Consider the following 24,594-nt stretch of genomic DNA (forward strand, 5'->3'; position numbering starts at 1 on the left):
AATTAGGCATAATTGCAGCACTTAATATAACCTGTCAAGAGATGTTTTAATGAGCTCAGTTCAAATACTCCTGCCAAAGAATGAGATTTTTTTCTGTTCTATTTAAAAATGTAATTTCAAGCCTTGAAATATTATGTTTGAATGCTAGTAATATGTAGCTGAAGTTTGATGTCTTCAGGGACAATAGTCATACTATTTTGGCCTCATATGGTTACTTTTTCACATCTTTCTCTGCATGGGGACAGATTCTAGCCCAAGCAAATAAGACATGTTTTGTGCAACAGAAAAAGCACTCACTTTTCTTATCTTTTGCTGTAAAAAACCTCTAAACAATTAATCATACTTCAGATAGTAAAACCGATAGATCTTCAAATCCTAATTACTTAACAGCTTCTTTTTTGACAGGAAAGTGGGCACATAAAGTTCTTTTAAAATCTGGACAAAAGTTCCTGGAAAAGTAATCTATTGCTATACTTTTATTATGAAAGCCTAATTAGTGCAAAAGGTAAGCCAGCATCATAAATTACTTTAAATGTATTTTTCAGATTGTAATTAAAATTAATTTGGTTAATACAGATTATAATTTTCTTATCTACTGTGTCTGACTTCTTTTTCTGTGCATATTTACAGTTAGTTCCCTGCTGGATCTATATATGCCACTGTATGCCTTTTTCCTCTACTGGTCTGTAGGTGAGTACTCCTGATCAAACAATTCTGCTCAATTCTGTAATTCAAATGTAGTGTTAAAATCATTGTACAGGCGGATCTTTGCTGGTGAATAATTTGCACAGTCAAATTTTGTAGTCTAGTTTTTCATCATAAGAATAGCCTAAGAAAATGATATTTATCTTGAATACCAACTTGATCTGGGGAAAAAACAAAAAAGAACTATAATGAAGTCTTTGTGTGGATTAAATGTAATTCCTGTCTTTTTTTGTAGCAAGTTGCTTGTCTGTACAAATATATCTACAATACAGTGAAAAGAAAACAGATGTTATTGTGCAAATACTAGAATTCCTTATAAAAGCACTGCAGCAGAATAGAACTATATGAGATTTGAATTGAGTGGCCTAGTGGTGAAACTCCCTTGTGCAAACTAAGTCTATGAAACTGCATAAGGTCAAATAGAAGAATCCATTTAGGAGGTTATTTAATTAAAGTTTCATCACTGAGGTTCACAAATTTTGGTAAATAATAAGTAAAGTTATGCACCCTCAGGAGTGCAACAGACACCTTCAGCAGTCAACTTGCCAGTAGAAATAATCTCCACACAAATTACTTTCTAGATATCATTAGTAGAATATTAGATGGTACGTTTATTATTCTGTGGCAGTCTGCGTATCTCCAAGGACAGGAACTCTTGCTAAACAGTGGATATTTATGTGGAAACAATCCAATATATCTAATAGTCAGGAGATTTTGTGCCATAGTTACTGAGATCTTCTCTTTCTTAAAGGCCAATCTAATGCACAAACCCTTTGGTAGGTTTGTTTCTCAAAAAAAGTTATTCCCAACAAATCATACAGGTATTTCTGGGCTTTAATATTTATGTATTTATTACAAAAATGGAGTTGAGAAAATATTAAAGAACTTTATTTCTAGTTAGAAAGCCTTTAGAAAAGTAATCTGCCCTGTACTCTCTTACAGGTGTATCAAAGGCTTTTTCAGCATCAAAGAATACAGTTGCAGTAATTTTTTTTGCCCTGTGTTCTTTGTTGTCTTTGCTATATTTTGATATTTTCAGTGGCTGACACTTCCCATCAAAAACCAGCCTGATGGATTTCCAAAGACCTTTTCCTTTCATTATACCTTTGCAGATGGATACTCCCGCAAAAGTTTACTCAAAATAAATTATGACCACAGTCAGTAGCTTAATGTATTTGTGATTAGAGTTCCTCTGATCTTCAGCTGTTCAGATCATTACAGTTACTATCTGCACAGCCACATGAAAACATGGAGAAGGGTTTCTGTTATTTATATAGGTTTTTAATATTTAAAAATGGAAGTTAAGGGTTTGCAGTGTAATTCATTAGCTTTGTATGGTAGCCTCTTAATTTTTTTTAATGAAGTGTCAAAAAATTTTCAGCTTTCAAATATCCAAAATTTTCAGTCATGAGAAGCTTGATAGCTACCTCAGGGGAGCTCAGGGCCCTATGCTGAGGTCTAAGAGGTATCTATAAAAGGCAGACAGACAGGTGTCCCATCTCACCGGGCTGTTATGCTTGACGGTGTGTGTGTGTGGAGTTTATTTTCATGCAGTTTGATGTGCAAATGCACACTTATTACATGGCCTGATCTGTGCTGCTTGCCTAATGGACTTCTGTCCATCATGAACTAGATAAATTTTTCTAGCAAGCTATACTCAAACATATGAAAGGTTGGAATACTAAGTGATTAGCTGAATCAATGTTAACAGAAATGAAGAAAGACATATCAGACTTATTCCCAGTTCAAGGGGAATTATCATCAGTTTTAAAATTAATATTTAGAAAGGTGGATCAGAATAAAATGGAAAAAAGTAAGAACATATTGAGCATTGCATTTAGGCATCAGCTATCAGACTCCTTAATAACCCTGAGAAGAGCTCTGAGAATTACTAAAATAAACATTTAAAATAAGCTTCCAGAAAGTGAAATGGTGTTAACTAGCAAAGAGAAGAAAGTGAATTTCTGTTTTAATGTCCTTACAGAAGAAGTGACATGAGATCTAAGAACCTGAAAAAAGTGTGAGGTGGGAAGAAAACTGTGAACTTCAAAAACCTTCTAAAATTATCACTGTTTTTTAGAATGTTTGGGAAGTGATCATGTTTTTGAAATATCATAAGTATGCAGGAAGAAAAAGCAGAAATATCTGAAATTCATGTAAGAGATCATTACTGAGTTTAAGGTTGATGTGCTCAATATCTGGACCTAAAACTTCTATGGTTTGGTTCTCTAAATGCTTCTTCCTGAGCAGCTGAAAGGAAGCATTTCCAGGGAACTTATGAGGCAGAGTCTAAGCAGTTTGGGAAAGAGAAAACATAAAACAGAATAATAGAATCACTTAAGTTGGAAAAGACCTTTAGGATCATCAAGTCCAGCTGTTAACACAGCAGTGCCAAGCCCACCACTAAATCATGTCCCCAGGTGCAACATCTACATGTCTTTTAAATACCTCCAGGATTGGTGACTCCACCCCTTCCTTGGGTACTTTGTTCCAATGATTGACAATCATTTCAGTGAAGAAATTTTTCCTAATATCCAATCTAAACCTCCTCTGATGCAGCTTGAGGCCACTTCTTCTTTTGTCCTATCACTTGTTACTTGAGAGATAAGGCTGATTTCCACCTGGCTACAAACCTCCTGTCAAGTAGTCATAGAGCAATGAAATCCACCCTGAGCCTCCTTGTCTCTAGGGTAAACACCCCCAGCTCCCTCAGCCGCTCCTTATAGGACTTGTGGTCCAGACACTTCAGCAGCCCTTTTCTGGACATGCTTCAGCACCTCAACGTCTTTCCTGTAGTGAGGGGCCCAGAACTGAACAGAGGGCAGGAACAGGAGGGGGTCTGTGTTCCTACCCAACCCACAGGTGCTGAGAATTTGCAACAGAAGATGTGATTCCTTCAAGGAAAATATATACTTATGGCCTAGTTACTTCCTATCTTCCCAGCATAATACCAGCATGAACTTCAGTAATCACAATTCATCAATAAGGGACAGTACACAGGAACCCTATGCTTGATGCTATGTTGCAGAAAAAAATCCTATCATAAATAATTCTGTTGTTTAGATAGAAAAATCACTTTTTAAACTTAAAAGCATGGGAATGTTATTAAAGAGGATCACTAGGGTTAGTCTGCTGACACAGAGAGGTTAAGCCAATCCAAAATGATCATACTGCAATACAGCAAATGATAAAATGGCAGTGTCCTATTCTTTGTTTATCCTGTCTGGCCCAGTTAATATCACAGTTTTACTCAATAGAACTATTTTTAAGTGCATTGTAATCGGTTTCACTTTCTACTCAGGCCAACCAAGGAGAAAACACAGGGAGACTCTTGTTGTAATTCTGTATGTAAACCTGAACTCTATTTTTTACTTCATGTGAGAAATATTTACATGACACTTGGGCCCAACTGAAGGACACTGTTGTTTACCTTTTCACGCAAAAAAGTACATTCTGGTATTCAAAACCTATATATCCTACTGGCTCATAGCACCACAGGTTCAGAAATACATTAAGAAGAATAAACCACAGAAACATTTTGCTGTTAGCAGAGCAACCAGCACTGAGTAGGCGAAAGGGCTGGGTTATTCTTTATCTGTTGTGACAAGAAGAGGATGATGGAATTCAAGGGAAGATCCAAATCTGACCTCGTGACAAAAGAGGATGATGGAATTCAAGGGAAGATCCAAATCTGACCTCGTGCTGTGCTGCAGAAATCTCTGCCAAGGAAAATGTGTAAATGCATAGGGGAAATTATAGCTAAGTTTTTTTCAGATCTGTTCCAGGGAATGAGAAGTCCATGGACTGGAGAAGCACGATTTTCTCATGTGAAGAGATCTGAGGTCAGTATTACATGGATTGTGTTGGGGCAATAGGAGCTTAAAAATACATGGCAATTTGTCTAATTTTATATAGAACAGATTGAATTCTGCCTTGTCCTTTCCACTCACGAAGAAGATTTAAAGTAATGGGAAGAAAGATGGTTGGAGTGTGTGGGGATGTGCCAGTGTTAGTAAGCCAGTATTACATGCTATCATTTCTCTTTGTTTATCCCAGCTGAGAAAAAGACCTTAAAGTGAAAATATATTTAAATTTATTGAACCATACCTTTTGACAAATAGTAATCCAAAGGGTGTGGTACTGGATATTTATCAAACCTTATCAGTGAAGTCACAGGCAAAACAGGTATGGCAACTCAACTATTTCATTGTCCGAGGTAGCATTTGTGTGGAGCACTAGTTAGCAGAAGATAATATAAATAAATTTAAACTTGAACATAAATTTAGTACAATAATTTTGGAGGTATTTAAGATTGACTAATACCAGGTCAGGTTGGGAATATGGACAGATGATAAACAGACTTGTAAGGCTCGAGATGACGCCTAGATTTCCAAGGAGTTCCTGAAGCCCTCTCTGTTATCCTCAGTAACTCTGTCTGTTGTTGTTACAACTGCTTAAATAGATGAGGTTCTGGTGCTCAAATCTGATTTTAATAAGACTTCTTAATGTTCAGATTTCTACTATCTGAACAGTCAATATGTAGTCAACCAAGTAATAAAAACAACCAAGACACCATACAGTACTCAATCAAGAAATAACATTAAGGGAAGCATACAAAGTTCCGACTGGCTTTGAATGCTTTTGTGTACAGCTTATTTTTAGTAATTAAGTCATAATATTTGTTTCTTACAGATGCAAATTACATGTGAAATTACTGAGTCTGATGGAATTGATAAGGAAAGGTTCTTTTGAATTTAGTGACTACAGCATCTAATTGGATTTTTCTTTTTTTGCTTTAAAATAAGTAAATTTAGTAAACTGTTTCACGTAAACATTGATAGACTTCTTCTTTTCCATGCAAATGAGTGAGGGCTTCTGTTATTAATTTATTGATTTCAAGCCTCTAATACTTACTCACACTTGAATGCAGGTACTTACTTACTGCTGGTGCTGTACTGGGATTCCAGAAACTTTTCTTCTGTTTGGTCAGTGATCCAAGTTTTTCTCTAATTATCCTAATGAATACAGAACTCAACCTCCAGATACTGACCAGGTTTTATTTATCTGTAATTACTTTCAGGTTACTTCTGCCTACATTTTTCTAATTACATCCATTTATCCTGAAAGCCTGACTATGACCTATGTTTTAACTGTATTTATAAGACATAGATTTGACTTGCAAATGTCTCCAAAACCCAGGTTTTTAAGGAAGGCATGAATATAAACACTTCCTAAACCTACTTGCTTCTGAATCAGTCATATATTGATACAGATGCATCATCCATACGATGTTTTCTATTCCCTGGATGCTGCAGTGGGTAATATTGCCTTCCTTAGTGCTGTTTTATACTTCATAGTGCAAAAATATCCTAAAAATATTAGCAGAAATCTAGGCTAAATACAGAACAGATATACCTTTCTTTCCTCCAAAACTTCTAATAAAATACCTCTTATATATTTATATACAACTTTCCTTGCTACTGTATATTATCACAGCACTAATCACTACCTCCCTAAATTTCATTACTTAGTATTGGCATTGGGAGCAAGTGAAAATTCTTGTTAATGTAGGTTGAAAGTTAACAACTTAATAAACTCTGAAGAGTTCATAGCCTAAAGAGCAGAAACAAAGCACAGAGAAAAGCGGACTGTCAGAAAAGCATCTTGTCCCATGATTTTCATGCCTTTATCTGAAACATTTTTTCTTTTAGTTTGCTGGGTCTGGTCTGTAAGGACAAAAGTAGGAGAGGAAAGATAAAGGTGATAACTGCAAAGGATGGAAAGCTGAAGATTAAATGGTAAAGGGGATTGCAGGCAGTGAGAGGAGCTGTGACTTTACAAAAGGGATGAAAAAAATTGCCTTCCTTCAAGTAGGTGGAATAAAAGGTGTGGCTTCTAGTAAGTGTGGTCTCAAACAGAGTCTGCTTACTTTCAGGTTTAGGTGTAAATTAGAGAGAAAGAGTTTGGATGACTTAAATTCAGAATTTCATGCATGTCTCTTCCTTTACTGCCACTGTTAAATAACAGCTGAGGTTTTCTCTGTATGCCCAATACCAAGATACTGAAACAAATCTAAGAAAATGAAGATTTTTAGGAATTAAGAATAATATATTTGACTATTTTGACTTTTTTTTGACTAATTTAAGTATAACTTTTCCAAAAGGTGAGGTAAATAGCAGTTTGCAGAAAATGGGACGCTAGTCAAAATTTTGTGGTTTTTTTCTTATCATTTTATAGAACTCCCATATTAATGACTTTCCTGAAGTAAATTTTTTAATTACAGTAATAATTTTTCTTTTAACCTTTTTAATATTATTGATAGAGACTACTTTGTCTTGCCTCTGTACTTAGCATATACCTCAATGTAAATTTTGAGGTATATGCTAAGGCAACTCTGCACAGGCAACTTGGGGAGTTTGCTCTTCAGGCAGAGTGCCTCTCTGACTTCCTTTAAAGATCAAGATATCAAAATTTGACCTTCCTTTTGCGTTATTCTTTTTCAATAAACAATAGCTTGGTTCCTCTTTAAATCCTGTTTAACTTAAAAGCTCCTGAAATCCTCAATTAAAAACACCATACGGAGAAAGATAGTGAAAGAAAGGGAAATAATATCAAGAAAAATCTTCAGACTTCAGCTTATTTCTTTAACTGGAGCAAAAATTAAAAATGGTTTTTTTCAAAAGTAAAATGGATTTAAATTGACATACAGTTGCTAAAATATGCTAGTTAACTAACAGAAGATGTCTCTTTTTCATAAAACTGCTGAATCCAACGTATAGTTACTTTTCTGGGACAAGGACTACTCTGATCTGAGCCAGTTTTTTGTCACAACTAATGCATTGCTGTTTCAAAGTTTGATCTCAGTGAGTCAAATATTTCTGTTCTATCTTCTGGCATGCAGAGTCTTTTTTCCCCCCTACTTCAGTGAGACTTCAGCCCTAGCAAAAAATGTTTAATCTTAGAGGAACGTATGAATTACTGCTGCTGTTGTCCATATGCAGCAAAGACAGGATACAAATTCTCCTTAGTACTTCATAGATTCCTGAAAGAGAAAGGGGAATGTCAAAGTGAGTATTTCAAATAAATTTCTTTGCCTTGATTTAGATTCAGACTTGCATACTTGTATTGAGCCAGTGTTTTTCCACATGAGAAGTACAAACAGCATGGCATAATTTGGAGTGCAGAAGACTGCTCTACTTTTTCTAGGCATATCTGAAGATGCTTGGTGAAAAGGAAAAATGTTTTATGGCTAGTTATCCCTTTGGTCTCAGCAGGATAGACTTATAGGAAGCATAATGCAGGTAGTACATTCCCTCAGGGTGTTCCTGTCCCAGTGTGGGTCACCCACAGCCATGGACACAGGAGGACCCAGCATGGGTCCCTTTATCCATCTTTAGGTGAATCTGGTACCAAACTCCAGGGAGTGCTGATAAAGCTGCTGTTTGTGCCCTTCCCAAAGGCATTATTTGTTGAAAAGCAATTAGTAGATGTAGCCTTCTGCTGCTTTATGTTCATTTTATGATAAAGCTGCTGATAAAGATTAGATACCAGCATATCATGCTTCAGTCAAAATAAAAAGGTTTTCAATTTGAACATCAGATCTCCACAGGCTGTCCCTGCTGACCCTTCCAGCTGCACATCTGCAATATTTTGTAGCTCTTAAGTTGAACCTTATAAAAATAACATTGCTGATATGAAAATGCTTTCCTCCATCCTGATGCCCTCAAGATATGTTTCAGCTTTCTTTGTAATATTTGATTTTTTTTAAATCTTGTTGAAGAAGGAATACATGAGGGGGAGCATAGCAGCAGAAAAAAAATCAGAAAGAACAAACAACCAGTCAATACTTTTAAATATAAGAAACATGTTTGCCTCAGATTTTCCAAGATATTTTGCACTGGTCTTGTTGAAATTAATGATAGCATTTTCAGTACACAGATCAGAATCAGTGTTCACTTCAGTGCTGAGTGCTTGTGAAACTCCTTTTCCATTGCTACTCAGCAGTGACCTTCATTTTCCTTTCCTTGAGTTAGTAAACAGCTTTAGAAATACTTATTACAAACAGGACACAAGCTTCTAGTTGGAAAGTGTAGACAGAGGCAGCCAGACCACCTGCCATTGATTAAATTACTGTGACTATTAGGTTAATTTTAATTCACTTAAGTTCAGTCCATGTCTGTTTTTCTTTCTCCATCCCAATAAGCAGAGGAAACACATGGGGCTTTTATTACTATAATGGGATGTATCTTAGCAATGTGTGAAGCAGAGCAGACTGTGGAGAAGGAGGGCATTGCTTGCTGGCATAGGTGGGTACAAGTTCATTGCCCTTGTATAATGTGGAGATTCTAATGGTGTTAACACTGATCAAACCCTGAAATATATAGAAGGGGGATGCTTTTATTGTTGTGAATAATAAAATATAAGTTTTATAGTAGTAAGTCTTCATATTGGCTTATGCTAGATGACTTTTTCTCCAGAAACATTTGTAAAACTCCAAAGCTACTCTGAAACCTTGGTGTCTTTGATCCAGCAGCATTTTGGTCTTCAATGTTAATAGGTTTCTCTGGTGGGCTTCCCCTGCAGAGGTGCCAGGAAACACCTCCATTATTTTGCCACCCAAGAGTCTCATTGAAACCAACACAAAAACCTAATCAATGTGTCTGTTGCTGTTTTGCATTAAATTACTTACATCGAGAAGGAGTGTAACACATTTTTAAAGTCGTTCATTGTCTGCTCTGTAGCTTCCATCACCGTACTCTTCTCAAGGAGGTCCTGTTTGCACACTATTTGATGTCTTTTATCATTTTTGTCAATGTTAGACAAATTATGCGGAATATTAGTAAATTTGGAGGTCTTTTAAATTGAGCAAGCTTATTTTCACAGGAATTTTTAAGAGTATGATTGATGTCTTTAGTAATTTTATTTTTGAAGTTAGGTCTTCTGTGTTTATTTACCCTTCTGTTTTTTTCTGTTTGCACACAATAGAGAGAAGGATATAGCATTTTTTAAATCCTATTGAGTTTACAGTTATTCAAAGGAAATCTTTAATCATCTTAGACATTAATTCAATGGCTTTAACAAGTGTTTCATTAAATTAATATTTAGACACAATAAAGTTTATGCTACTTTACACTAATGAAAGCTATGTACACTCAATAAGTTACTGATCTTATCAAGTATGACAGTAGAAATATTATAGGCCTGGAAGCTGAAGAACTTAGTGTTTATTTACTGAGTAATGAGTACTTTTAATGCTCTGAAATTCTTAGTTACAATGATGGCTGTATCTTGAGTTGTCACCAAGTAAAATAGAAAACAAGAACCAGACTGTCACAGATTCTTTTAACACAACTAAATAAATATCTCTCCTTTCTCACTGCCTATAGAAAATGAACTTTTTCTCCTGTGGAAGGAAATTGTAAGTATTTAGGTTAAAGGGAAGAGAATAGTACTAAATAACAGTGATAACCCCACATGTATACCCTGAGAAGTTTCTTTTCCTAAGAGACCACAACTCATGTGCTTGTGTTTGAAATGCCATTCCTCATACCCAGAAACATTTCTAAGCCCAGGACGACTCACATCAATGAATGTAAATCAGACAGATGTATTTGAGATAGACCTGCAGTGGTTGAAAATCAACACAACTCCATGGATTCGTAGAAACTACACCTTGGGGTCACTGAGGGTCTGTCCCATTACTCATCATGGCAACAGCAGAGACACAAATTTACACTGGGCTGGATTTGATCCCATAGGACTTGCTTAACACAGATCTCTGTTCCCTCTTCCCATATAACAAACTCCCAGAATCAATTCATATTATTGTAGGACACTAGAAAAAGTACAAGTGGCAAAATGTTGTTCTGCAGGCATTGTACAACCCCCCAAAACATAGGAGCCTTATTAAATTATATATTTTTCCCAGCTAAAAATCTACTTCTTGTTTTCATTTTTTTCCAACTGTATTGGAGACTGAGGCAGATTTCCTCTAGTAAGAGTGTCATAACATTAAAATAAGAAGTTAGTGTTGTAAAGCTAACATTTAGAAAATATTTTTTTTATTTTCACGTTTTCTACCCATTTTTATAGATAGTATTTGCCCTGTTAATTGGAGAAAAACAGTGCAGTGCTTATGTTAATTTTACCAACACAGATAATTTTATTAGTTTTTAAAAAAATATTTTCATTTGTCCTTTTCTATCATACCAGGAAATCTTTGCTCAGAAAAATTCAAACTGATCTATGGATCAGTAAGTAATAATGGCTATTAAAGAAAAGAAAACAGTATTCTATCTCATAGATAAAATCATAGACAATATTTTTGTATTATCTGCATATAAATCAGTACAACATTTGACATTTCATAACTTTAAAATTGGGGTAAATATTTTCATCAGAAATCAGTCTTGTAGGGAAATTTCATCCTGTCCTCCCAACCCTCATGCTGATATTAACTCTGAAATAGTACAGAGAAACTAAAATTCTCATCCTTCTCAGTCACAGGACCTTGGCCAGGAGGAGCACATGTAATGATTTTGATTTTTGAGGCTTGGGATTTGATTCCTTCTTTCCTAGAGATTTTATATCAGTTTATTGAGGAGTAAGCCATGAGCATGTATTTAGGTGCAACACTTCATGGGATCATTTGAAGGCCTTGTATGAAGTTGTAAGTGCTTGGAGCGTTTCTTTGAAACCTTAGTGAATCTCATTTCTATAATTTGCAATTAAATGAAATGCCTTAAGAGAACAGTTGAAAAACCATTAGTTATAAACTCAAACCAGCATATGAAGCAAAGGAAACATTATGGTATTATTGGCTTAGCATCACTAAATTCTTTCTTTCCCACGTATTTTCCACAGGCCCCATAGTTCTTTTTTCTTTAATATATATTTTAATTTTACATTTAGAGTTTTCTATGTGCCTACATATTAATATTTTATTCTGTTAATTCTGTAGCTTCCACTCCTCCCCCTACTTCCTCTTGCCTTTCTAGGCTATGTTGCAAAATTCATAAAGCTAGTAAATTAAAAATAGATTCATATGTTTTGCTCTTGAGCTGAAGACTTTTGATATGACAATTTGCTTATTATGAAAGATGTTAAATACTTCATTTTACCTTAAGGAGTGCCATATTCTTCCCTCTCTCACTTGCTGTCTTTCAGCCAAGTGAAACAAGAATGCTGTTTTCTTCCTTTCAATTTCAATATGTGAAACCAATATTTCTGTACACACATGCACGTTATTTGACAAAGACCTCTCTAGTGCATTGCCTTTCCATAAAGGAAAGAAAATAATGTAAGATTCATAAAGAAAACTCTATTTCAAACTTTGTCTTGAGGTTTTGCTGTCAGGATTAATGCCTTGACTCCCCTACACTCTTCCCACACCCCTCTAAGACCTGATTTTAATCCCACTTTTGACAACTAGCAAAATTTATGACAGTTCCAGCTGAGTTCCTACACTTGTAGCCTTCATAAAACTGCCAATCAATTAGGAATGGCCAAATCTTTATCTTCCAGCAAAGCCCTCATCTGAGCTGAACTGTGCTGGGAAATGTGAAATCAACTTGATCTTCCCCTGGCATCTTGCCTCATCCAATTCACTTTTCTGGGAGAATTCTACAGGGTTTTAACATGTTGGTGGGCAAACCAAAGCAATTCCCATATTTATGTGAATGCTAAATGCACTTGCACAGTGTTGAAGCAAACATATCAAAAGCTTGGAAAGAGATATTGTGAGAGAGCTTTTGAGAAACATTACATCTAATGAAAAAAGTTTTCTTATGTTTTCTCCACTGTATTTTTCCTGCTGCAGACTTGGCCCATCTGGCAGGCAGAGAGCACATATCCTGCATACCTGAAGGGCTTTTCAGGGCATATCAATATGTCCTGGGGGACAACAGTGTACTAGAATATGCTTTACCCTCCCTATGATGTGGATACATCTCCTGGCTCTTGGTGTTTATGACTGCAGTGATAAGTTGCCTATTTTTATAACCACATTTTTTTATGAATATTTCATTTTATGCAAAAAACTTGTCCTGCTGAAAGCAAAAGTAACTGTTCCATATTTTTAGCTTTGTTTGCTAAAAGATAAGTTCAGTTGCTTCAGATATTTGACACAAGAATGTTAATTTATGCCAGCCTTTTAGCCATTGCTCTGCAAACTCTTTCTTTATATAACTTTACCTTGTCTTTAGATGTCAGAAATGTTTTCCATGCTTCCCTTTTACATAGTTCTGCATTTTAATTAGTAAATTCAGCAATGACTGTATGGTTTCTGCATCACTTTTATACATATAGACATTGGAAGACATAAAGTATGAACAGGGTTAGAAATACCTGGGTGGTCCTTTTTGGATTTTAATTACCCAAACTATGTTTGTCATAGATTTGTCTCTTTTTATATTTATTTTTAAAAGCTTTTGTTTGTTTCCCGATATACTCACAGACCAAAGTAATTAATTAATTATTTTAATTAGTAAGTATTATTGTAGTAAGTTACAAGAAATCAAAATCAGTTTTAAAACTAATGGTTATCAAAAAGTATCACTAAAATCTGTCACGTTGTGATGGTGAGTAGTCTCCTTTGATAGTCAAATTGAATATAGATTACTTTTCGGTATGGACGTGTGAGTGTGTCCTGCAAGCTCCATCTGTGGAAGAAATTGGTTGATGCTGGATCTTAAAGTCAAATTTGGCCTCATATGGCACAATATTTTCAATTATATGTGATATAATAGTAAAGCATGGAAACTTGGCTCTAATTCCCTAGATAAAACTTCAAAACACTTGGATTTTTTTATCCATACGATGAAAAAAATTAGAAATGAACGATTTGAACCTGTGAGTCTCTGTCATGCTGCTAATTATTTAATAACAGTCACTGCTAGTAGCTGTGCCTGATGCTACTCAGCTGGCCCATTCTTCCTGGTGTTTTCAGTGCTTCGCAACAAAAGCAGGTGAGGGCAGATATTGCTAGCAAGTTCAAGTACACAAGGTTTTGATGTTCTTGGCATACATCAGTAGCATCCCCTTCTCAGGGCTACTGAGCCAAACATATTAATCTGCTTCAAAGAGCCTTATTCCCCTTAGTGAGAATCTTTGGCAGATTAAATGAGGTGCTAAGACCAGGAGCCCAGTTTGGTTTCCATTGTTGCGCGTCAAGACCTTTCAGCTCTTCTCCTTCATATATCAGTCATCAGGTCTCAATTGTGTGGCTTATGGTCCCCTGTGTCTGCTGGGCCTCCCAAACTGGTGATGTCCATAAAGAAAAGCCAACTCTCTCTGTGGGTCATTTGGAATCAGTATTCATTTCAGATTATATACGCTTTGACATTTTCTAACTGAAGAATATATACAGATATACATGGACAAGAAAGAGAGGGAACATAAATGCAGGACATGTACTGATTTGGCCCTTTAAGGCACCAGAGGGCTTTTCCACAGAAGTGCACTAAACAAATATTAGAGTTCCTCACTTCCCAACCGCCCCTTGTGATCAAACTCTGGAGTCTGGGTTTTCCATACATATTAAAAATGTGCCCACCAAATTCCCAGATTGGACTCATATTTGCAGTGCAGATTCTAAGTCTGGTACTGCATAAATCATTACAGTTATTTTTTTAATAGTACCAAGAGCAGAGTTCTTCATTCTTCCCAAAACTGAGTTGTCTCTTTGTCTCTTGTGAAAGTTACAACCCAGAACTGCAAAGGCAAAAAGACATTAAAGAAATGGTGCAAATGTGATGTGTTGAGAAAGGTCGGTGCTTTGTGTTATGGGGTTTATTTGGGGGATAGGAGGAAGGTTTGGGGGTGAATTTACTCCAGAATCCATATTAGCAGAAATAAAACCAGGTTCTTTTCCTTTGGGATTTCAAAGGGTTTCAGAGATTGTTTTGCCAGTGGTAATTTTTGCCTCATATTCGCTAAGGGAAGGAGAGGAAAGATAAAAGGAGTACACTGAGAGTAAAGGATATGATTTCTATTTCTGTCAAGTGATGACAGAAAGGGTCTTTTTAATTTTTTTTTTAACAATTCTATCCGTATAAATTAGCTAGGATGTCTTAAGTAACAAACCTTTTTTCTTGTTTATCTGACTCTTTTAATTCCCTCCTTGCACTTTCAATGCTTAAATTGTAATTTGGGTTAAATATTGAACAGAAAGAAGGGATCCAAATCCTTTTCTTACTTATGTTTCATGATTTCTGCTACATTTACCAAAGACAGTCCTATAAGCCTACCCATTTTGGCAACAGAAAAGTCCTTTTAAGTTTTCTTTTGTTGGGAGTATTTCTGTTGAATCCTGAAAAGGATCAATAAATGTATTTTTAATGCACAGGAGGTTTCTTTTTATTTAAGCAGCAGATTCTTGAAATATTTAGCATCCTTTCCATTCTCTAGTGAACTGCTCTTCTGTTTCTTAACAGTACACGTTGACCTTGCTGTTATTACAGACTGTATTTCTGTTTTGTTTCATAGCAGGAACAGTGAAAAGAGATGGCTGCTTATTAAACCTATCAGTTGTGGAAGCAAAAAATGATAATGTTAATATACAGCTGGTTCTACAGGTCAGATCTTACAGGGAAAACCTTAGAGAATAGCTGATACAAACAACACTGTTTTGAATTGCATCAGCTGAGTGTCTGACCCATCCTCTTAAATGAATTTACACAGCACTTGCAGAAAGCCTCTCTCTGAAGATTTCCCTGAAGGCTCTCAGGGAACACCACATGAGTGGACTACTTAAGCTCTTGTTCTGCAAACCCTCCTTTGTGGAAATAATCCCATTGAAGCAGATCATTTTTGTTACTGGTTTTAGGCCTCGCTGTCTGATCACAGGAAAGAAGGAAGTATTAGGAATTGTACTCTTCAATCTGAAGAGTGAAGAATTATCACACTATAAATTCCATAATAGAAGCTCCTCTAATCTTTCCTCCACCCTTCCAGTGAAGGTTTTATTTAGCAGGATATGATGGATTTTAAACTGTTCTGCAGCTGGCTCTTCTTTGTTGATGAGCAGAAAGCATCCGATCTCATTTGTTGCTAGAGCTGTATGTAAGGAACACTGCTGTTTCCTCTGTTCTTTTCCTGTCATCTGCTACTTCATAGTACCACTTGAAATTCACACATTCAGGTGACTAAAAGCTGTGTTTATTATTTTTCTGGGATAACCAGAAAGAATAAGTAGTAGAGGAAGTAAAGTATATTTATTGCTCTTAAATGCAGCAAACCAGTTGCTAATTGCCAAGGTTTTCAGAGATGATTAGCAGAAGTTTTCAGCCAGAGGATCTGATGAATTTTAGAAACTCATGAAAATGTCTGCAAAATTTGAGAAAAAAAAAGAGAGAAATGTTTCTGATTCTGAATGTGTCTACTGTGTAGGTAGACCCTTACATTCAAAAGTTCACGTTATGTCAGAAGTTATAGTTCCAAAATTTTCTTGTTAGGAATTTCTCTGCAAAAGGCTGCAATTGACTTCTTCATAAATATTATAACAAATAACTAACAAGACACCACAGTCCTCCTTGGACTTGACCCAAGACCTGCCTAACTGAATTCACATTTTTTCAGACTCCAAAGCCAGAAGGAAACATTGCATTGCCTAAATTTCCTGTGTAGACTGGTCAAAGGACTTTACTCCTTTAATTCTCTCCTAACATGTGAGGTGCATTTGTGCTAAAACATAGTTTTTCTAGAGAAGCTGTAGATATTCTTCTCCATTTCTTTCTCTCTATCATGTCAGTTTTTTCAGCTTCAGTATTCATAGCCAATGTGGATTAGGTGATATTTACTACTGCTTTGTGCTTTTATAAGCAGTGTTATCTATGGCAATTAATGTGTCCTTGAGTGAATTCCTTATTTATGCCTGGTGCAGTGGTAATATTCGCTACAGTGGGATTTCCATACAGCTGGTGTCATTCTACAGGGGTCTTTTTACCTCAGAACTACAGTGTTTTTTTCACATTCAGTGTTTGGTTTGTCCTAGATAAGTATAAGAGTTCCAGTATTTCAAGTGTCACTTGAGAAAACACCATGAGAGGAGGTTTTTCCCCCCTTTTTATTTTTATTATTGTCTGCCTTTCATAAAGCTTAAGCAAAGCAATCTTAAATCTCTTTCATGCTCTGATATTGCTGTACAGTAATCTCTGGATATTTTTTTAACACTACAATAAGCTGTACATCACTTTTCCTGATGATAAGGATGACTATGACTGTGTGTTATAGTAAAAAAGGAACTACATTTGGCACAGCTAGATTTACAGTGAGATGGATGTTGCACTGTAGTCTGTTTGGGTGGATAGTAAGTTACGAGCCTGAAGGTCAATTGATCCCAGAAAAGGATTGTGAAGTCTGAATGCCTGAATGATCTCTTCCAGTCTCAGATCCCTGCTGTAAGTCATGTGGGGTGAGGGGTAATTGGTGCTCTGAGATAACAATATGTTTTCCATTAAGAGGGGCTTCCAGGGGTCTCTCACATTGCTGAGCATCCACCAGTCCCAGCACTGCTTCTTCTGACAGTGTTTTATTGCCAGAATCAATGAAGTTCTCCTTGAGCTCCCACATAAAGAATACATTGAATATAGGCTATTTCTTTTAGTCTGTGACACATCCAGACTGAGGAATTGTGTTGAGTAAGGTGAATTGCTGTTAATCTGAACATTAAGATGCCTGAGTGTGTACCAGAAAATCTCCTCTGTCTCTTGGTTGGTAACCTGTTTTTAAAAAGCATATTGGTTATGAGAAAATGCTGAGCTCCTTTTCAGTAGTTCTAGCTGTAATGTTAGACGTCCCTGTGTCTTCCATGAGGGAAATGGCTCCCTTGGGCCCCTTGTTCCTGCAATGGGATTTGCCAGTTCCAAGTTATTTAGTAGATGGAAACTTAGACTGGCTTGCAGTGCTCAATGCGACGGGCAGAGGCAGAGTTCATCCTGCAACAGGTGAGACTCCTTTTACCATGGAGATTACATTTCCTGTCCTTATGGAAAAATTTGTGTAAAGGTAATTAAAGGGGGATGAGCTAGAGAAAAAATGTTATTTTAAATTTTTTAAAGTGTATATTGTTACTGTAAAGAACAGTAGGCATTACAAAGATGGGATGTTAACATACAGTGATGTAGTTTTTACCTAAGGTTTGTGGCATTCTTTCAGAAGACAGTACATAGTTGGTCATATTTCTAACTCCTCATCAAGATAATAATTTTTTTCTTCAAATAATAATAAAGTCTTCTGTGGCTGCAGTTCCTCAGTGGCATAGGGAGCTGGTATGGCTCATCCTACTGTAATTTGATTTATAATGAACTATGCAACCAAGGTTGGAAAACCAGTTCCTTGACAGAGGGATGAATGCTATGGATGTACCTGGTCCTGGCCATGCTTAGGAGATGCCTGCAGCACCCAGCAATTGCCCTACTTGCTGTCTACTTAAAAGATAAAAGAATTCAGTGATGTAATGAGTCTTTCTCTGGACTGACTTGTCTAACAAAGACATTGCTCTCTCCTGATTTACTGTTCATTACCGTGCACCATTTGAAGGACAGATGTGCTACTTAATTACTGGAAATGGCACAAGTAGGTCAGTCACACTTTACTGTTCATATGGCCAGTCTGAAACAGGGCTTCCTCCCCAGGCTTGGCTCTGTCACTTCTGGTGTGATGAAAAATTGAGATTTTTTTTTCTTTTTTAGACTGTACAAGATATTTTAAAATAATCTAATCCTGTACTTGGTGTTGCTGAGAGAGTGCTTTATAATTCAATTTAAAAGTATTTGCCTCTACATGCAATTAAATTTGCCTTTAAAGTCTGATTATCTAACTTAAAAACAATTTGCCTCAGACTTTAAAAATGTCTTTTCCCTCTTTCCAGGCTCTCTCTACAGATATATTCCAAATATTCCATTTATGTACATTTTTGTCCAGTAATACAGGGCCAGAAATTTTATCAACACCAGCTCTGTTCTGAAGCATCTTTTAAAGGTTTCCAGGTACTAATTAACTGAGCTTCTGAGGCAAAGAAAAATTATCCTTGTAATCCTACAAGAGCTCCTAGCCTACCCTCTCAGCATTTATCTGGGTTTTGTTGTTTAATATTTAAGCCAAAACCTGATGTATATTGATTGTGTTTGGATTTGACTCAAAGCTTCAGCAGATTTAGTCCTGACATACACCAATGACAATGATAATGGAACCAAAACACATGGAATCACACAGATTTGCTGGTTTTGCTTTTATAACTGAAAGTGCACACTCATACACACAGGCTGTGCCCATGGGGTACATGTACCTGCTTCTGAGCATCCCTGTGTACACACACACACCATTTCCCCATCCCTGGAAGTGCTCATGGCCGGGTTGGATGAGATTTTGAGCAACCTGGTCTAGTGGAAGGTGTATCTGCCCATGGCAGAGGGTTGGAACTAGATGATCTTTAAGGTTCCTTCCAATCCAATCTATGCTTCTGTGACTGTTTCAGACTGGATATATCATACTCATGTATTAGCATAGTGAAAAAAATTAAAAATGACTGATTTGATAAATTTTAAAAAATAATCGCATGTAATATTAAAAAAACCCAAACAAACCCTTATCAACACGATAACCAAGATGTTGTGCTTTGTGTTACTTGCACTATTTCTTAGTTTAAAAGAGTTTTCCAAAACCAGATTCAAAGGATCACTATCATGGGCATACACAACTGTGTTTCTCCTATAGAACAATAAATGAAAATCTCTGTCCACCAAAAGAAGACCCACATCGAAAGAAAGGAAAAATAACAATTTGTAATAAAGCATTTAAAAGTTAGGGTGGGTTTTTTTGGTTAAATTATATATTTTGTAGCTGCTTTCTCACTGGGCAGTGCCAGAAGATATCAGTGCCAGCCCCATTGGTGTCCATTGTGCTTGGGCTGTGCAGAGGAAATTGCTTTCCCTTACAAAAGAAGCTCCCTGTCAGGTCGCTGTTACGTTAAACAATGAATGTGGGTGAAGCTTTTGAGCCACTACTTTAAATTCTACCTCAGTGCCAAGAATACTGTCAAGTGTTTGAAAGAGACGCTTTGAAAATAAGTATAATCACCTTAAACACACACAGAGTATCTATATTCTCAGGCAGCATTCCTGGGAATCAGGACAGGAAACTTCTCTTTCTCCAATTGATCATAAAAACTGCCAGAAATGTGAATGCCAGAAATGTGAATGTGCTCCTCCCACATGTGATGGGGAAGGTGCCCTTTAGCCTCTGCTGTGGGTAAATTGGTTCTACTTCAAAATCTTGCAGTAGTATTGAGCCTTCAGATCTGAAATTCAAGCTTGAGTTTCTCGAGTTCTCTCTAAAATGGGGACAATGTTTCAGGCTTCAATAATGATACACTGTGAAAATGAGTTGCATGTTCTTTTGGTATAGGGTTGGACTTAATAGTTTTGGAGGTCTTTTTTTTTTCTTTTTTTTTCTATGATTCTATATTATTTATCATGCACATCTGAAAATATGGCTTGATATTTGGATATTGGTCCTATTCATGGAAGGTTTAAAATTTGAATAGTCTGCCTTAAAAATCATACCAGGAATAGTTCATCTTCTATATTGTTTTGACATCCATTAAAGCTTCAATTTATTAATATGACCAGCTACTGCTCACAGCTGCAAAGCAAATAAACATTTGAGCAGAAATCTATTCTACCTCTACAACACCATTGATTATTTCTTATTTATGTTCCTGCCACCTGCTCTCTCTTAGTCTGAAACTCATCTGATCAGGGCTCCAAAAATGTGCATTTCTTGCTGTCCTTATCCTGGTCTGTCCTCTTTCCAAATTCTTTCCTATCAGAGATATCTGATTTGCTGGAGGTTATTACTGCTGCTGAGATTTCCTCCCAGGCCAGTGCCAGCTGGATTTCTACAGATTCTACCCTGTTCATGTTTTCTCCTGAGTGTGGAAGTTTCCCTCTTGTTAAAATTCAATTTTTTTTTTTCATTTTGACCATTAAATTGTCACTGTAGTTAGCTTTTTTGCCCTATTTTTAAAGCATATGCTCTTAAATTGCACATTCTTGAAATCTTGTCTCCTATTTCACTTTGTTGAATGAGTATTTTCAAATGTTGAGTTTCATCTGAATTCATATCCTACAGTGTTGACTTTCCTCCCAGGCCTTCCTTTGTTTACCAGTGCTTTATGGAGATTTTTTTCCATGTCCAAAACAATGGATCTGTGTAAGGCAGAGAGGGTCTTCAGCTGTGTGTGTGTCAAAAATCTCTGTCTTCAAGCAAATTCAACTGCACCATAACTTCCAGGGAGAGAAACGAGGCCAGTTCTTCATAAGTCTTTACTGAGTTTGTTCCTTGGTGTTTGTCAGAGTTACGCTAAATAATAACTGGTGGCCTGTCATCTGATTTCTCCAGAGCTCCAGCAGATACTCCAATATATTCTCATCATTGTTAGCATATTTTCTGACTATCTAATTATGATTCATTTCTACATGCATACATTCTCAAAATTTTCAGAATTCTGTCAAAGGGCTTCATATTTATACATATAAACACTTATGTGGTAATAGAAATGCTTAAAATAAGTTTAAAAAAATCAGCTAGTTTAAAATGTTTGAAATTCCTGGAAAGGGTGTGATCAAAATTATGGAAATAGGACTGGTGAGGGAAAATTACAGGCGTGCGGTGGCTTGTGAGCAGAAGCTCATTTTGGGTTCATACCTCCTGCTTCTGAGCTTTGGTTTACACACAAGTTTTTCTTACCTTGCAACTTACCCTTCTGCCACAGTCTGATGAACCACTGCAGGTAATAACTGCTGTAGGTGAAGGCAAAATGGTAATTCACCCAGATTTGTCTTTACAATAAAACCCCAAAGCCTCAAAACGTGGTCTTCATCTTCAATTTAGAGCATTTTGCTTCACTAGATATCAATAGGGTTTATTTGCTCTCTAAATTTAGTCTAGTGTCCAAGGGACTTCACTTGTTTATACACTCATTTTCAGAACAGATAAACTATTGCAGAGTGGTATTGAATGCTTCTGAGGAGAGAAATTGCCCCAGTGGAAGAAAGTCCATTGGTACTCTTGGGCTGTGCTGTACCACACCTTTAACATTCTTTGTTATTAGAGCTGTCACCCTAGAACAGAGAAAGAAGTTTAGTAGCTGTCAGGGCACAAAAAGCATTCCCTGAATATCAGTATTTCGTTTTCATCTCTAGAATTCAGAAACATGGGGGTTTATAATGACAGTTGTACAATATCTTACTTGGTTTGTAATGGTTTCAGGGTAACGCAATGGAAAACATTCAGTATGAGCACACTACAGTGCTTCAAAAATAATGTACTGATAGCTTGGGTTTCTTTTATCACTCAGTATCGCAAAGCTGTTCAAAAGAACAAAATCTAACCTTAGTATTGGGTAATTTTGTGTTGGCAGTGCTTGAAGCCAAAAATTTCTCTGTAGAATGACGAAAAAAGTAATGAAACTTCAAGTATCACACTGATATGTTCTCTCTTTGGAAATTCTCAGGTTATTGCTAACACTTTAGGAAATTAAAATGCAGAAAAAGTGCTTCCCATCATGTGCTATTTCTAATTGGTTCCTATACTGGAGAGTTTCTTTCTGAGCTGTTACGATTTGATATAGATGAAGAGCAGTAAATATCTGTCTGGTATTTGAAGCACTGTGGACTGAAAGAATGAGATATTACATTGCAAAGGGGCCAATTTTAATGACCCTCTTTGACCTTTTCTGTTTTCCCAAACTACTGTGGTCAGAAGCAGAATAAAATCCATTAAAATATACAATTTGGGGATGTAAGGTAATAGCATGCTGTGATGTTCGCTTTGTTAAATGACTCCAGCAAAGTACCAAATGTCAAACAAAAATGCCAGGTCTAATCGCAAAATAATAAAAAAAGATACAGCACGAGACAGGGGAGAACTTCAGTAGGTGCTCTTGGGAAGGACAGCTCAGCTCTGACTGCTGCTTTCAGCATTGCAGGTTGTGAGTGGAGCAGGACAGGTGTGTTTTATTCAGGAAGCATTTAACATCTAAGAGGAGGGGGATTTGGTTTGGTTTTTTCTCTTTCAGGAATGAAGTGCAAATTAAGATTCTGAGAGCATACGTTTGCACCAGTGTCCAAGTTCCCTCTCACTGAAGGCGTGCCTCTTGAAACAAACTGTGTCTGTTTCTGTTTCTCCCAAAGCTTAAACTCGAGGCTCCTCTTTTGGCATAGTGAAAAATTAACTCTCTTTTTTTCTTTTTTTTTTTTCTTTTTTTTTTCTTTTTTCCATTTTTTTCCCCTGTATCCCAAAATCAACCTGGCATGATAATATCAGAATATTTTTAGGCTATTTGCTGGTTGCAGACTCATTTTGGCAAACAGGTCTTATTCTTACTGCAGCCAGCACATCTCTCACTATGCCAGAGTCTGTACTATTGTATGCTGAGGAAAACTCAGCATGATGGCTTACATGTGGTAGGGTGCTGATTGTTCTAGAAAACATCCAGCAAAGAGACAAGGAAAGTCCGTAGGACCTGAATGAAATATGAATTACTGAAATGTTCAGCTGAAGTTTTCTCAGCCAAAGTCTTCTACTTTGATTTACTAAATGCATTACTAGAGATATTTCCAAATATATTAGTAATGCTTCTGGGAGATACAGGTATGATGAGGGCTGGGTAGGGGTGAGCAGGGGAAAGGAATTAATCCCATAGGAGGTTTCTGGCTATCAAAATATATTTTGTTTGGGTAAAAAAAATAGTTTTGGCGATCTTTGTCCCAAAACAGAGAAAACTGAACATTAAAGAGGAATTCTGAGGTAAGACAAGTGTTTCAAGCACAAGATGCTGAATCCATGTGGGACTTGAACCAAGTTGCCCCTTGCCAACAAGGGCAACTATTTCTAACACTGAAAACAGATGAGGAAACCTGGGCATCTGCAGTCTCTTCCTATCTTTGTTACAGACTTGCAACAAGGAATGTTTCTGAAAATGTTAATTAAGCTGTATTTTTTATTAGCTCCTGTATTGTCTGGTCCTCTGTTGCCTTTTGCAGAACTTGAAATCTGTGACCAAATGTTTTCAGGCATCCACATGTAAAAAGACTGTACAATGGCAGAGCTCAAATCTGTTTTGATGTAGTAACACCATATTCACAATCAGCATGAGAGCACCCGGCTTTAGGAAGCATATGGCTGATGGCAATGAGCCAGTGGAAACAGCTTTGGTTATTTTAGAATTCAAGTTCAGCAGGAGGAGGTGGTCCTTCACTCTACACACAGACAAGCTACACAGCTGGCCACAGGAGCCTGGAAGTGCTGCAAGTTTTGTTCAAAAGGCAAGTGAACCAATCCACATAAGAGAAATCCAGCACTCCGAGCCTTGCCCAGGAGATCCCGGAACCAAAATTTGATGGAGGTTGGAGGTGCTCTGGTGATTTTCACTGCACTCTTGCCGTGCTCCTACACTTCTCCCTGGGCACCAGCTGATTGCCCCTGCCAGAACTTGATACTAGCTAGTGCTTTCAATGTTGAAGAGTTGCTCTCCATTTTGAAAAAATTATCTGAATATCTGTTTTGCCTTCCTAAGCCCATCAAAATCCTGTCTGAAAACCACTCAAAAAGGTTCCTATCTGTGTAGGTGGATGTTGGACAACTGCTGGGATCTGCCAGTAGGACTGGCATTTGAAAGAGTGGATTGCAACAAATTTGTTCAGTTCTAGACAAGACAAGACAAGAGAAATCCTGAGATTCACATCAGTTGTGTAATTTTAGTTTAAGATTTTTCACCCCCATCATCCGACTACTACAGCAACTTCTAGTACCACTGTGGCTCCTACTTGTCACTTGGACAAGACACGCTGGTTGGTGATGCCTGAACAGCAGATTTGGGGTCGATTA

At 36.8% G+C, this 24,594-nt stretch overlaps 1 long non-coding RNA gene across 2 annotated transcripts in view; it reads left to right on the forward strand.

The window, feature by feature from the left end:
• Positions 1-314: 314 nt before the first annotated feature.
• Positions 315-24,594, forward strand: part of LOC135417626 (uncharacterized) — an 82,990-nt gene continuing 58,710 nt past the window's right edge. For both annotated transcript variants that reach the window (XR_010432148.1, XR_010432149.1), the window contains exons 1-2: positions 315-505; positions 631-690. This is a non-coding gene — a long non-coding RNA (uncharacterized LOC135417626). The remainder of the gene's footprint in view (positions 506-630; positions 691-24,594) is intronic.

The sequence above is a fragment of the Pseudopipra pipra genome, chromosome 7, assembly GCF_036250125.1.
Source record: "Pseudopipra pipra isolate bDixPip1 chromosome 7, bDixPip1.hap1, whole genome shotgun sequence".
Classification (NCBI taxonomy): domain Eukaryota; kingdom Metazoa; phylum Chordata; class Aves; order Passeriformes; family Pipridae; genus Pseudopipra; species Pseudopipra pipra.